The sequence below is a fragment of the Corvus cornix genome, chromosome 2 (genome assembly GCF_000738735.6).
Source record: "Corvus cornix cornix isolate S_Up_H32 chromosome 2, ASM73873v5, whole genome shotgun sequence".
NCBI lineage: Eukaryota > Metazoa > Chordata > Aves > Passeriformes > Corvidae > Corvus > Corvus cornix.
Window position 1 is genome coordinate 51,635,387 of NC_046333.1, and position 11,090 is coordinate 51,646,476.

Here is an 11,090-nt window from a genome sequence, read left to right on the forward strand (position 1 = left end):
CTGCCTGAAGGGCAAACTGATAGAAAAATGTTTTTGCAAATAAATAGATCTGTTCAAAAGGCAACTTATGAAATCCTGTTTCAATTGGCAAAGGGAAGAATCAGGCAAGACAGACTTATGAACAGTGATGTCCAAAAGTTGCTTTTGCTGTTCTTGGTCTAAAACCTTCCGCTCTCATTGCTTTATTCAAGGTGGAAGGAAAGACAGAGATTCACAGGCAAGCACAGACCTACTGAACTCCTCAGAGGGTTCATGCCCAGTACAGAGTTACCCTGCTGGAAACACATCTGCCTGCACAGCTGGAGCAGCCCACACCACGTTGCACCATCAGTTCTCCTTTGCTCCTTGTGTTTTGTATGGCTCTTTTTTCCTTTCTACTCCTGGTGCACAACAAACTTGCCTACACAAGCTAGTAGCCAGGGGCCACTATGCAAAAGGTAATTTGGACTCTAAAACTCACACCTGTGCTTCATCTTCAGAGCTGCTATGAAGATATTCTTTGGTTCCCAGGTAGTGAGCCACACTCCTGACCAGTCAATGCACAAGTCTCCTGCTCCAACAGGTCCGTGGGCAAGGGAGGCCCAGGGGCAAAGGGCCTGCAAAGATCTTTCTGATAGCAGTGGAGAGGTTATTTTCTAACATTTATCCTGGAAGGCACAATGCTTACCCAAAGTAGAGAAGGAAGCAGTGGTACAGCAATTCTGGCCACGAGCATGGAGCTGTGATGGCATTGTTATAATAAAGTTACAGGGCAATGTGAATAATGCCTTTGTCTGCCAGGCAACTCTGCCAGCGCTGTGCCATTAAGACAACATGGTCACCTGCCAGACCTAAATGTGCTCTGCCTCATAAATGTGACAGGCTCATGTGAAAGCAGTATTTGATTCGACGGTTCTTTCCACCTGGATATTTACATGCAAAAAAAGTCATTACTTCCCCTTAACTGTGTCACTTCTGTTGTCCACAATGAGATAAATACAGAAACATCTGAAGGCAGGAGCTGACATGGCAGCAACAGTTGTAGATCTCTGTTCAGAAATGAAATGAGGACAGATAATAACTACAGTGTTTGACTCCTCCCTGTTTTCCTGGGTTTGGAACAAAGCTCCATATTGTATGAGCCGACTCCTAAAAAATACAATATGTACAAAACAGCAGTGGTGTAATACTGATACAAGAACACTGAGTTCATTTCATAAGAATGATGCTATGCTCTTCAGCTACCTAATTAATGAGTCAGAGGTGAAGAAGATTTTAGGGTTCCCCCACTTCATTCTCTTCCATGTTGTATTTTTATATATATTGTTCTGCCACACTCACAGTCCTCCAACAGCCATTGCAGGATGCATCTTAGCCAGTGAGTGAAAACACTAGTAAAGGAGAGAGGGAAAAATTTTATTTGGCTTGGGTTTGATGGTTTTTCATCTTGTCAACACAATTTTTTAAAGTTTTGTTTAGTATCTGATCAAGCTTTGACCTTTCACTTCCTCGGCTAATACTCAGATTAGTAAAGGTGTCTCATATATAATATATGCCATCAGATTGAGTCTAGGGAGTTTACTATTTTCAGGACAGAACCACTGATGAGATACTATTTACCCCCAGATTTCTCTCAGTCTTGCTGGCCAGGCTGCCTTGTTTGCACTGTCCATTTTTGTCCTCAAATTAAAATATTTGTTTGAGATTTGAATATCATATCTGCACTTCGTACATATTACTCATGCTATTTCCTTATGCCCCCATAAATGTTGGTGAACCAGGTTATCATCTACAGGGACAATTTAATGTTTCAGTGTTGCACAGGTCAAGCAACATCTAGAACACAACAAACTAGAACAGTGCTAGTAACATTGCTGTCAAAATGTAAACTGAATGTGTCAACTCTGTGCATTTTTCCAATTCCTCTGCCCTCCTACAGATAAAAAATTCTAAATTGGAGATACCACAGAGCATTTAAAGGCCAAGTCTTTGTCTTTCCAGTCATTAGATGTATTTCTGAAATAACTACAAAATTAGGTATTCTATAAAAAACCAAATTCTTTTCTATGCTGTCATTTCCAAAGGAAATATGTGACAATATAAATTAAACATTAAATGCAAAGCTTTTCGGTGAGGCTACTGAGTCAGAAACAGAAATGCAGATAATTAATAGAATATCTGTCCTCACATATTCACTTCTGTCTCCAGTACAGGCCATTAATCTTTAAAAGTGTATGAAAAGGACACAAAAGTCAGCACAGAAAGAGCATGTATTAAGGACACTAAATAAATTAAGGACACCTCACATGTCAGAAAAAACAAAATTATACTTCTAAACTCTCCAAGCCACTTCTGCACAGTAACCTTTCTGCTCCTGTTACAGGGTTTACCAGGAATTCCTGGAAACCAGGGACAGAGGAACAGGGAGAATCCCAGCTCTACTCCAAACTGTTTCAATTTTTTCTAAGCAATTATTAAGACATCTTCAGTTTTGATTAACCTGTAAAACATTTTGTCTTTTAGAAGGATGCACTTAAATGTCACAAATGGGGAAAATCATAGTTACGAATTGAGTCTTGTTGAGGCAATTTTTTTTGCTTCTGCAGAAAAGTTCTTACAGTCTGTTCATTCCTAATGTCAAGATGTTTATAGTGAGGAGGAGATATACCTGTACTTTGAAGCTAAATGAGGCTTTTTAACAAGACTAATTCTGATTGTGAAAATAAACAGTGAGATGAAGGAATGACTACACCTAAGTGTTCTTACTCCTTATCTATCCCAAGATCTTCAAACACTTCAAAACCTGATACAGTCTGTTACGCCTCAAAACATGCTCTGTGAGGACAATTTCCAAGCAACATACTGGGATGGCTCATGGGTAGCTGGATATTTGAAATTCTTTAGCTCTCTCCTGCACCAATCATTTTGCCAGGTAAAACAGTTTCAGAACAAAAAAAAAAAAAAAAAAAAAAACAAAAACAACAACCCCAAACCAACCCAAAGAAAAAACAAACAAAAAAAAACCTTAAACAAGCAAACAAGCACAAACCAAAGCACCCCACCACCCAACAAAACCCGCTACCAAAGAAATACCTCAAGACAAAACTTTTTTCTGAGCTTCAAGTCTTGATGCCTGCTTACAATGGGCTCTGTCTCTTCACTGAAGGCTAGGCTGCATTTCAGATTCTTGGGGTGAAGCACCTCATTCTAATATTTTAGTTCCTTCCAGGACACTCATCTGGGTTTGGAGGAACCGCATCTACATTTTTGTTCAGGGCTGCAGCCAAGAGGTTCTGCACTGCAAAAACAGTGTCTCCTCAAGCTGCCAAAATTTCGCATCCTAAAGGCCACATACATGGTCATTCCATCTTCCGGTCTTTCTCAACCATCTTATGGGCTTCCATGTGACCATTTGCAGACTCTGGTGCCACTTGTTCTGCATAAGAAATTCTAGACAGCTTCATACCTTACTTAAATTTTTACCAAATTTCTCTAGTCTGAAAAGAAGAACTCTACCTCCTGCCTCTGGCCTCAGGCCACACAACTCCAGCAGCCACATCTCACACAGGAAGACTTTTGAGACAGTATTACTCTGACTTATAGGTTAGAAATTAAAGTCACAAAGAATGGGATTAACTAAAGATGTCTCAGCTGCTTTTCAGTAAAACTTTTCAGTGTAGAATGAGGGGTTTTTTTTTAAAAAATCTGATATTTGTGATATTTAGTCTGAAATACTCTAAGTTTAGCAGTTTTTCATGAAATTGAAGGTTTGCATTAAAATACCATGAAAGCCAGACAGTGGGTAGGGGTTTCTGGTTGAAAATTTCCACGTGAGAATAGTAATAATAATAATTTAAAAATCAACCTTGTGGACAGATTAACTAGTAAAAAAGGAAAAACAGGGCAGAGCTGCAGAACAGTCACTTTCAGACTTTACCTTAATCATATGTTCATCCTATTGTAACCCTTCAGACATCCCAATAAAAAATAATAGGTAAATTATCTGGCTAAAAGTGCAGCAATATTTGTTACCCTGAAAACAGAAAAGCGTTTCACCCAAAACTGTAAAGGTGTGGGGATTTTCTGGGCTCTAAATTATACTAAAAACCTGTTTACTCAGATGTATGTGAAAACAGTATCCATTTTCCAGAGATACCTTGTCTCTTTTGCAAAGAAAAAGTAAACACAGCTTCAGAATGTTCCTCCTCAGGTCTATATTTCATGATAATGTGAAAATAAGGAAGTTAGTGCTACACATGGGTGGGAATTATCTGAACAATAATGGTGATAATGGGAATAAAATGGCATCTTAAATATCTTTTTTTGTGGAGGTGCATATCTCTTTATATTAGATCTCTAGGCCCTAGGTAGGTTTATAGTCCCATTGGAGAATTATTTGGCCAAAAAGCACATCATCAGACATCTTCTAACACTGAATTAAACAATATTCCTTTCACTTATGGCTCCTACGTGAAATATAGAGAAATAAGATTGAGTTCTTCTGCCTAATACAGGCAAGGACTTAAACACTATAAAAAGCAAACATCATTGGGTTCTGGGATCCAAACATGCTACAGGAGTTCTTTAACTACAGGATGATTCTATTTCTGACAGCACTGGAGAGAATCTGCCTCTTATTTTTTTGTTCTCCCTACACAAAATGCTTCAAAAGAGCGCAGCTTTCCTTTAGTCAATATTAAAAAGAGAAAAAAAAAAAATCTCTAAAAATTCTGTGGGTATGAAAGCTGATATCAAGAGCTGCAAGCTCTCTAGGCAGGAACTACTGCCCAACAGCAAACACAGCTGTGAAGTTTCATCTCGCAGGAATGTAGACAGCAGCTTTTACAGTCACCAGCCAGCCAAACTGCCCAGAAGGGAGCTCCAGCCCTGTGAGATCTGTGAGATGCACTGAGATCTGCATGGCACAAGCCTTTCCCTGAGCTGCCCTTCAGTCATCACCTCCTGCCACCCAAGATACATTTCAGTACAAACCACTCCAAAATTTACAGGTCTAAAGGATTTACCCTGATCAGGGAACAGTGGCTGAGCAAAGTGTTGGCTGGCAAGTGCCAGCCAAGGGGTGAGATTTCACTTGCCAGCTCAGGCAATTCCAGTCTGCAGCCTTAAGAGGAAAGCTTCCCACCTCCAAAGCTTTCACCACTCCTGCCTGCACACTTCCTCTTGTTCCTTCATATCTTCTCTGCTGTTTCATGGATCCTTTTTGTGAATTAAATCAGCTTGGTAACCTGGTAGAAAAGTAACCCAGCAAAAACATGGATGGTTTCCTATGGAGCTGCTGAGTTAAATGGCTTCACAAAGTGAGATCCAGAGCCACCAGGGAGTTGGACATAGGGGTCAGCCTGAAGGAAAAGGCAGGAGGAGAGATAGAGCAACACATTCCCTTCACAATGGAAATGAAACACTGACTCAGCTCAGTTTGCTCCTCAAACAACAAAGTACACCCAACCTGTATATGTAACCTATACACAACTCTGCAAAAAATTCAGGGTAATTCTTGTAATTCACATTAAGTTGGTTAAGGCAAACTTTTTTATATGCTGTGAGATCACTAAGTTTGGGAAATAAAGGTCACTTTTTATGAGAGATCAAATTTAGCAGTTTCTAATTACCCAAAACTGATGGCCTTAAAGGATTACAGACCTTTGTAAGATTTGCATTTGCTTCAGTTAAATTAGGATTAAAGTCTGGAACTTTTACCATTCTACTATAATTACATTTTCTTAGATACTCACCTACAAACATAAAAATACTGCCAACATCTGATATGGAGAAACATATTTACACAAAAAGCTGTTTTGATATGCTTTGCTAGCATATTCCTATTTCTGTTGTTATTCTTGATTCAGTCATTAATTCTGATGGGTTTGACTGAATGAAAGCATAAGACCACTTGCACTAGAACACTTATCATGTCATTTTTGCATGCCACAGAATAATGAGTTAGAACATTGTTTGGTTCTGGTTTCATTGAACCTGGTTTGATGCCAGGTTCACATATTACAGAAAAGGGAAAAACTAATTTAAACTTTGATTTTAGGTATATTTGTATTATCAGTAAGTACAATACAGTCATGAAACATTTAAAAGCAATGAGCTAGGACAAGAATGAAATGGGAATACTGCAGTACAACATTTACAAATAATTTACATTACATTTACAATGTTGAGTAAAAAGAAGAGTACAGATCTTGCAAAACAGCTACAATTTTTTTGTTAGCTCACTGAGACTCACGTTCACAAGACTGTTATAAAAATATTAGCAGAATTAGAGTTTTGATGTGCTCTAAGGCCAAGAAGATTAATGTGGTTTTTTCCTAAAAGCTTCATCAAAATTAGGGAGGTTTTAGCAAACTTAAACTATTTCTTCTTTTTACACTACCAAGAATCACAGGTGTAGATCAAGTCATATTGACAAAAAGAACAGAAAAATTCTGTACTTTAAAAAGCAGGTCATTCTTAGTTCTTTCTTCCTTAGGTTATGTCACTGAACAGCACTACTCTGTCTACTGCCCAAAAATAAAACCTGGGCTTGTTTCTGGGCTTTGGTATCTGAGTGGCTTCCATTAGCACACCCATCATTGACATATCCCAGGTTTAAATACGGACAAACTAGAAAAGTTATACATCAGAAGTCACCATGAGCAAGCTAAAGTAGAAAATCTGCTTCATATTTCAGATATCTCTCAAAAAAAACCATCCGATCAAATGAACAGTGACTGACAGCCCACCTAAACTTCTAAATTGGAATTCTGCAAACAAGATTGCTCACAAAAAGAAGTATTGGAGCATGCTGAATAGAAGCAATTTTTGTCTTTTAGCACCACAATTGCTCATCATAGCTTTGCCAAAAGTTTTCCTGATTAGTGAGGAAATTCCTGAAATTCATCTTTATCATACCTATTTATTTTCTCGGTGTTTGCCAAATGCACCCACAACAGAGCACACGTGGGAAGGCTGTGGAGCACCCTGGTCACACCCAAGCCAGAAGTTCTGACAGAACTCTTTTTCCTGCTCTGATGGGATATGCCCCCCCTGCCACTTCCATTAAATGAAGGGACCATAAATATTCAATTATTTAAGCAATTAACCTTGCTGGGGGAAAAAAAAAAAAGCTGTCTTCTCTTTGATTATGCATTGAACTGATTCAGCCTGCAAAAAACAATCAGCAAGATCTCTGGATCAATAGACAGCAGGTCATCAGTCACAGGGGAGGGTGAGCAGGCTGGTCCTTTCCAGTGTCACCTTTCCATTAGATCTATTTAAGTTTAAGGTCACACAGCATAATTGGAGTGGTTTCATTCAAGTTCCTCTTGCCTGGGTATGAACCAAGACCAGAGAGCCCTGGAAGCTGAGATTTGTGTGGGACTTTTGACTCATTTGTCACTGAAAGGGGAAGTGTGCTGTGCCTGAGGAAGGAAAGCAGACGAGGGATAGTCTGATGGTTGGGGTGACTAAATGACCCTCTCTAAACTCAGCTTCTGTCCTATTCATCTTGCTCGTGTGTGATGAGAAAGAGGTCATGAGGACAGCTTCTCAAATACAGTTACTAATTGTGTGCACCCCAGTTTCTGGCTGATAAGTGGAGCTGACAAGTTATTTAATAGAACATCCACCTAAAAATCCTAATCCGGTAAAATAGAACTGGATTTTCTCTGCCAGTTTGTCCAGGTGCACAGCCTGCTCTCAGTGCCTGGCTGTGCCTCATCCCACCAGCCAGGGCTCCCAGCTTGGACATCCCAGTCTCTCCCTCACAACCATCTCACAGGTACCCCTAGTGCACTCAGCATCCCTCTGAGGTGGGGATGCTCCCATCTCACCCAGCACTGACACAAAACTGTGCCCTGCTGGGTCTTTTGCACCAGAGTTGTCCAGAAACTGAAAGTCTGATTCACTGCCAGGCAACTGCAGACTTTTGACAGGATAATTTCTCAGAAAGCCTTTGCACAAAAAGCAGTAACACAGTCATGAATTATTCCTTCAGCCTTTCCTAAGTGATATTATATACCATCCAAGACACAGATCCCTCAGATACTCTCAGTGTACTTGATGAAGAGTGCAAATACATCAGCTGAGCCCTCCTGAGCCTACTCTTGACCATTCTGCTGGAAAGAATATTTCTGAGCTCACAGTACACTCATTATCCACACTAGGAAAAAGGGTGAATTATTCAGATACTCTGTTTAATGCAGTAAGATCTTTAGTGGCCATTAACTGAAAAGTTTATTTGCTAGTTTATTTGTGAATATAGTTTTACCTTAAGGGATTATCCATCCAAATATTCTATGTATACTATTGCAAGTGTTTATCAATGCATACCAGAAAGCAATCCCAGCACAATTAATCAGGAGTACTAATATATTAATACTTCTAATATAACTGAAGTCAACAAGACAGTCTATTCCCAGTTTTATTTGGAGCTGCATGAGTGACACCTTCAATAAAAAATTGTTGTCAGACCATGATGATTTACAATTCAGCACTGTCTTCCGATGGAGTACCAATTATGCTTTAAAATTTACCGGTATTTTTAAATATTTAATACCACTATTTTCCACTTTGAGCTTCTGTTTTAAATAATAATCCTGATCTGGTAAGTCATGCTGATTATGTATATATACACCCATTATGAAAATAAAGAAAAAAGTGACTAAAATTAATAAATTGTGAAAGCCTAGAATCATATTTCCTCTCCCTTACATTTACCAGAAGATCATTTCAGGAATGTGAAAAGATGCTATTTTAGACCTGGCTAGTTCTGGATTCAGGAGAAGTGGATCCTGGTTTAAAGCCAGGGTTGGTTTGCCATCCTGAGCTCCTAGGATGTTTGTTACACATGTATACGTGCATATATTTGGGGCAAATAGATTGTAAGTGCTGTAATATGAATTACTCCAGCAAATTATTGGTGCAATACTTAAAATGAATTATGAAAATAGCTATATTTAGTCTGAAGCTCTAGATGCTACATGGTTTCCTCACCATAGTAACAAATTCTTTTAAAGGAAGAAAGGAGAGGAAGGAGCTTAAATTCTTGCACTGCAGAGTCTCAGAAAGTCGGGGGGAAGGGAAAATGCCCACCTCACAAGCTTATAAACTTCAGATAGCAGCAAAAGAAAGAAAAAGGAAAATAAACCAAAAAAACAAGACAGAAAACCAACCAAAACAAAAAAAAAACCAACAAAACAAAACCCAAAACAAAACAAAAAACCCAAACCTATAATTGTATTTATTCTCTTTTGCCAATACATCATTATAAACTTACGGAAGTATATCATAGAAAGAGTGACTATTCAATTAAAGAAAAATCCTCATTTTTTCCAGCCAAAATTAAGTAGATGAATTATGGAAGTGCATTCCACAGTATCCCAACAACAGCAGTTAAGGAAGGTTGCTTTTTCAGTATTTTACCCTTCACAGACAGAAATTTACTTATTCTACAAATGGAAGCAGGAAAGAAAAAAAAACAAATCTTTATTATGTCGTGGCCACTTGGTGATACAGAGTTTGCAGACTATTTGGCACTACAACAGAAGGATTCTGTTCAGCAGAGTAAAGGTATAATAATGAACAATACATCCTTCACAACTGCCAAAATAAAAGCTGATGCTGGAAGGGTGCTGAAGTCAGTGGCCTTTCAGTGGTGTGATCAGGGAGCACAATTAATGTTCTCCTGGATTTCATTGGCAGATTTCATGTTTAGGCAGAAAAGACACAGGAAGGGTAATTTTGCAAGCTACCCCAAAGTTGATATTTATACCGTATATTTAATTGTCAGCACCCAGCATTTTGTTTACAGTGACTCTGCCTGGACACAAAGTTAAGATACAGGCTGCCTGCAGCACAGTCCACAATGTCCTTGCAGTACAAAGGCAACACCAGGGAACCCCTTCTGCCTTCCCACAAGCATCTGGCAGTGCTGCCAGACAAGGGCATTGCTGCCCCTCCTCCTTAGAAGGACGTGCAGGATAAAAGAAGGTGCTCAGGCTGCTGCTAAGATGGAGCTCACAGCTGTGTCCTGCTGTGCACCAGTGCCTGCCTTGAGCCTGTGTGTGAGCATGGGCCTATTGACATATCAGATGGTCAGTTCAACTGCAGACACCTCCTGTGTAGGCATCTAAAACTCAGAGATAAAACCTGTGCGGGACAATTTTAAACTTGTTTTTGAAATGCGGTATTGATCTAGCAGACAGCTTTCATTTAGTGGTATCAGTTTAAAAGAAAATTAAAGTCAATTATCTTATTCAGTAATATATTTCAAAATGTCAATCAGTAACACCAGAGTGGCGGCATAAAGTTAGAAACAAACCAACAAACAAAGTAAAAAACACAAACCACAAACAAACCTAGGAGTACACACATCATTAACTACTGCTTTGGAAGAATGTGGTAGAGCAGGCCAACCACGTTTAACACTAGATCCATGCTCTCAACACAAAGCAGCATGACTCCATATGGCCTAAAAAGGGATTAAAGCATTGTATGCTATTATTATAGGATATATCATGAGTACATAAGAATTGGACCACGACCGCTTTGCACACCCACTCCTGATGATTCTTTGTTTTCCTGTAGATTATCTGCAATTACCATTCCAAATTCTTTCCAATATATATCCTCCATGCCCTTGTCTGTACAGTCCACATCTCTAATATCTATTGTAGTGGTAAGTAGCATTGACAAGAGTGGTGAACTCAATACATGTACTTCAGCTGTACAGATCACAGTAATCTCAACATCTCTTTATTAACAATGCAGGATTAAATATGGCTTGCAGGGAAAGAGCTTTTCCTTGGTGCAGTGTTATCCTCAGTAGGCAAAAGAAAATCACTGTGAAGTACCAGATGCTGAACAGTTGGTTAAAACTATGCAATAATGCAATATGATTTTTTTTTGTATGGGTTTTGTGGTTGAAAGGGAAATAGGACTAGTAAAGAGCCTTAGAAGAGGAGAAAATCTCAATGATGTGTTCTTTATCAAATAAACATTGCTAAGATATTAAGGACAGGTTCCTTATTTTTAAGTACAAGTCCTTTGAAAATAGGCCTACAAATGCTTTTGTTTTCCTTTTAATTTCTCTGCTTGGTAAGAAA